A 4,931-nucleotide genomic window follows, 5' to 3' on the forward strand; every position below is an offset into this window, starting at 1 on the left:
GCAACAAGAAAAGTCACCACAATGAGAGGCCTGAGCACCACTAGAGAGCAGCCCTGAGCCCAACAAATAAGACCCAGCACAGCCAAAAGTAAACAAATGAATTATCCTCACATTAAACAGACCATAAGTTAAAAAAAAACAATTTACAGGCTGGCAGAAAACTACTGATATTGCATCAGTAATTGCTTGGAGCAATAGTTAGGTCACATTTGGGTCAATTAATCCAGTTGGGGAGTGACAAAGGGTCTTAGTGATTTTTTTTTTTTTTTGACATGCCATGCAGCTTGAAGAATGTTAGTTCCCTGACCAGAGCCTGAATTCAGGCCCTCCAGGCAGCGAAAGCACAGAAAATCAAACCATTGGTTCATCAGGGAGTTTCCTGGGTGATTTATTTATAACATCATTCAGATGAGTAATGCATCACTTGCACTCACACTGTATTTGGCAAAACTGGTCTCATGGCCTGGCCTTGCTGCACAGTGGCTGAGAAATTAAGAATACACATGGCTATGTTTGTGAAGTTATCATAAGAGTGAAGGAAGTCATTACATTAGAGTGAACTTTACTGAAAATTTATATGTGGAAATAAAAAAGAAAAAAAATTGAAGATTGTAAGAAAAAAACCGTTTCATGCCTTTCAAAACAAACCTAAAAAGTTTACATAATAAAAATTTAAAATAATTTCCCAACTACAAGCTGTTTATCTCTCACTTTCAGGTAGAGTGGTACAAATGACATTTCAAAAATGAGTATTTTTCATTTTCCTGCCTTGATGCTAGAATTGGAATATCTATCATTAAAATTTAAAGACTCACCTTGTTATTTGGGGCTTCCCAGCTGGCTCAGCAGTAAAGAGTCTGCCTGTCAATGAAGGAGACAAAGGTTTGATCCCTGGGTCAAGAGGAGGAAATGGCAACCCACTCTAGTATTCTTGCCTGGGAAATTCCACAGAGGAGACTGGCGCTCTACAGTCTATGGGTCACAGGGTTAGACATCGACTTCATGACTAAACAACTATATGCTTATTTTCTCTTCATGTCAAGCAATACAGAAAGAACATGAAGACACCTATTCATACAGGGCACATTCACTGATGCATGGCAAGGTTCTGGCTGTGTTAAAAAGAAGAGACAGGTCCAAGGTGGAGCCACTGCCTCCAGGAGGGCAAACCAACACTGCACTGCAGTGTCTGCCTGATTAAAAACATGACCAGGAGTCACTGACTGGAATTTCCAGGACACTAGTGCAGTAATCTGCAGGGCAAGACTCTGGCTACACCCTCCTCCTGCCTACACCCCTGGATAGGAGACCAGACCTGAAGCCATGTGTTTGCGAATAATTTTCTTGTCCTATCTAGTTTCTACCTACGGAAGCCTTCCATGTTGTACAGTTCCTTTGAGCACCTCTGAACGAACTAGATAGGGTGCTGCCTGATTCGTGAATCATTCAACTTCAATTAGATCTTTAAAATTTCTAAGTTCAAATTTTTGTACTTTTTGGGGGGGGGGGCGGAGGGCTGCCTGGCATTTTACAGAATCTTACTTCCCTGACCATGAATCAAACCTGTGCCTTCTGCAGTAAAGTGTGGAGTTTGAACCACTGGACTGCTGGGGAACTCCACAATTTTTTTGTATTTAAATATATTTTGAGTCTGAAAATGCACTGGTATGGTATTTTAATTACAGCTGTCTGAATGTTCTGAAGCAGAGTAACTCAAGTGCAAATTATGAATATTTAATTCCCAAATTGCGTGATCTTTGGTTCTATTGTGGAAAGCAATTCTCAGATTGTTTCAGCCCCAAGAGCCTAACAATGCATTGTTACCATCTGTTACAAAATACTGAGGTCCGATAAAACTCTGTTGGTGGGAAGAACATGAGTCATCCAGGGTTGTGGAGAAAGTGATTACATTTTATGAATCAAAAGAGGACATCCATGATACATTCTGAATAAAACAGTAGCAAATGGTAATGGCAGCAGTTAAATGTCAATCATACACATATATATACTATTTGATTTCTTTTGATTAAAACTCCACTTCAGATAACTGCTTTCTCGATGGTCAGACAGTATAGCACCCAGTCCTACAACATGCTGTGGTCTGTGTATGGAAGGGCGCCCTGAACATAACAAGCATGGTAAGTTATGGCACAGTTTTACATTATTCTCTGCCCTTACCTGATGCCAATTCACACACCAGTGAATTGAATAATTCAGTGTCCATGTTTTCTCAGGAAAGATGGATATGAATGAACCACACTTAATCAGGTTAGCCTCTACATCTTACTAATTCCTCTGTAGAGACCATCATGAAAGGCCCTGTAAGAAAGCTACAGAAGGTTTTCAAACTACTGCAGAAAAGCCATAGTGAAAGGTTGTTGCTGAACCACGAAAAGATGCCAGGATTCTTGGCCTCCGGAGAAGAATTCAATCCGGGACCAGAAACAAGGCTTGATCGCTCAGAGCTTTCGTGTAATAAAGTTTTATTAAAGTATCAAGGAGCTAGAGAAAGCTTCTGACATAGGCATCAGAAGGTGGCAGATAGAGTGCCCCCCTGCTACTCTTCAGCTGGATGTTATATAGTCACTAGCAGTCTGTTAATGAAAGAAAGGAATGTCTCAAAACTCAGAATGGCACCAGGCCCCTCACCCATAAGATGTATTTTGGGATAATCTTGGCACCAGATGATTCATCCCGGGCCATAAAAGGATCGACTTGAATCTTGTAGAAGGGCAGATTACCATACAGATAGTTTTGTTTACATAGATTAGGGAAACAATATCTGAGTAAAACTTACTGGTTTGTCAAGTAAGTTCTGAGCCATTAGGCAGAACTGACTTGAAGACAAAGTCTAGGGTAAATGCACAGTACATTAACATAGCTTAAGACAAACATTTCCATAAGAAAAATGCATTGGTTAACTCAAGGTTTGAGAATAGTTAACTTCAGGTGAAACCAGGTGTCATTATAGCAACACAGTATTTTAAGAGAAAGCTTTTAATTTGTATAGAAAAGGAAAAAAATATTGTTGTTTCCTCCTGCTGCTTAAAAGAGATAAACGTGTCTGACACTTGCAGCCTATTTCCTCCGTTTGGAGACCCCTGGCCTTCCTGCCTGTTACCCTCTCAATAGTAATATGGCCTTCTCAAGAGAACTCCACTAATTAAATACTTTACACATGAAGATACTGGGCTATCTTCCTACATGTCCTTCAGTTTCAACATATTTAATATACACCACATGCCATAAGTTTCAACATATTTAATATAATTATTCTGCAATAGTATTGGAGGTTAATGTTGGAGAACTAAGAACTGGTCTAAAAACTTAGCAAATTCATTACATCTATAAGTATTCTCCCCAATATGAATTTCTTGGTGAATCTTGAAGACATACTGGTTTTCTTAGAACTGTTTTCACATTCAGTATATCTGTTCAGTTTCTGATCTGCATAAATTACCTCATTATTCCCAAAGTGTGCATATCTGGTGAAAAAAACTACAAGCTTGCTCTCCAATATAAATTCTTTCATGTTTCACAGATTTGAACTTCAGGTTGAAGTTTTAGCATGCACATTATATCTGTGTACTTTCTCTGAAAGATGTGTAATTTGAGGTCTAGTGCACTCGGAGCCTGGAGAAAGCCCTTGCCCACACATTTCCATGACTCCTCTTCAATATGGACTCTTGTTGTCAAATGCATCCAACTCAAGGTGAAACTTTTTCCACCCCCAATGCATCTGTAAAGTACTGTTCCAGTATGTTCCCCATCTTCCGTTTGTAAGGTGTCTCTGCATTATGAGTTCTCTGATGATGTGAATGATGAGACCTGTTACTGAAGACCCGGCCACACATTACATTTATATGATTCCCTCCATAAGAATTACCTTATGGTCACTTAAGATTGACTGCACTCTAAATGTATGGCTTCTCTCCAGCATGAATTTTCTCTTGCTTTGTAAGAAATGAATGCCTTCCAAAACAAACACCTGCCACATTCATGATGTGGGTAAGACCTCAATTCAGAATCAATTACCTAATGGTTACTTAAGTCTGAACATAGAATCAAAGCTTTGCCACATATATTTGTGTGGTTTTCCTCCAGTGTGACTTTTCTGAGGGTCAAACAGATGATATGCTTTACTGCATGCATTACATTTGTTAAGTTTTCACTGTAGTATGGATTCTCAGAAGACCTGAAAAGTGATTCCTGTGACTGAAGGCTTTGCACATAAATTACATGTCTAGTTTCTCTCCTGTATGAACTGCCTAATGGTCAGTTAAGGCTGAACATGCACTAAAGGCTTTGCCACTCATTACATTTGTGAGATTTTTCTCCAGTATGAATTCTCCAATTAATTCCAAGGTGTGCAATTTGAGTAAGGCACACATATCATATTTACATGGTTTCTCTTTTGTATGAACTCTCTGATTGACTGTAAGGACTAGACTCTTCCTAAAGACTATGCCACACTCAGGACATTTGTAAGGTTACTCTCCATTATGAATTAATTGATGAACTGAAAAGTCGGTCCTGTATCTGAAGGCTGTGCCACACAAGTTACGTTTATATGGTTTCTCTCCCGTATGTATTGCTTGATGGTGAATAAAGGTTGACCGTGCACTATAAGCTTTGCCACACTCATCACATTTGTATGGTTTCTCTCCAGTATGAGTTCTGTGATGAACTGCAAAGGAAGCCCTGTACCTGAAGGCTTTGCCACATGAATTACATGTATATGGATTCTCTCCTGTGTGAACTGCTTGATGTTTAGTTAAGTCTGGATGTGCACTAAAAGTTTTGCCACACTCATCACATTTATATGGTTTCTCTAAAGTATGAATTCTCTGATGAGCTTTAAGGCCTGAACTCTGACTGAATGCTTTGCCACACTCATTACATTTGTAAGGTTTCTCTCCAGCATGAATTTC

General features: G+C 39.3%; 1 long non-coding RNA gene across 1 annotated transcript; it reads right to left on the minus strand.

Annotated features, from left to right (window-relative positions):
• Positions 255-856, minus strand: LOC108638037. The gene is made up of 2 exons (XR_001919560.1): positions 816-856; positions 255-483 (listed from the first exon to the last, which is right to left on the minus strand). It is a non-coding gene; the product is annotated as an uncharacterized LOC108638037 (long non-coding RNA).

Source organism: Capra hircus, chromosome 18 (genome assembly GCF_001704415.2).
Source record: "Capra hircus breed San Clemente chromosome 18, ASM170441v1, whole genome shotgun sequence".
NCBI lineage: Eukaryota > Metazoa > Chordata > Mammalia > Artiodactyla > Bovidae > Capra > Capra hircus.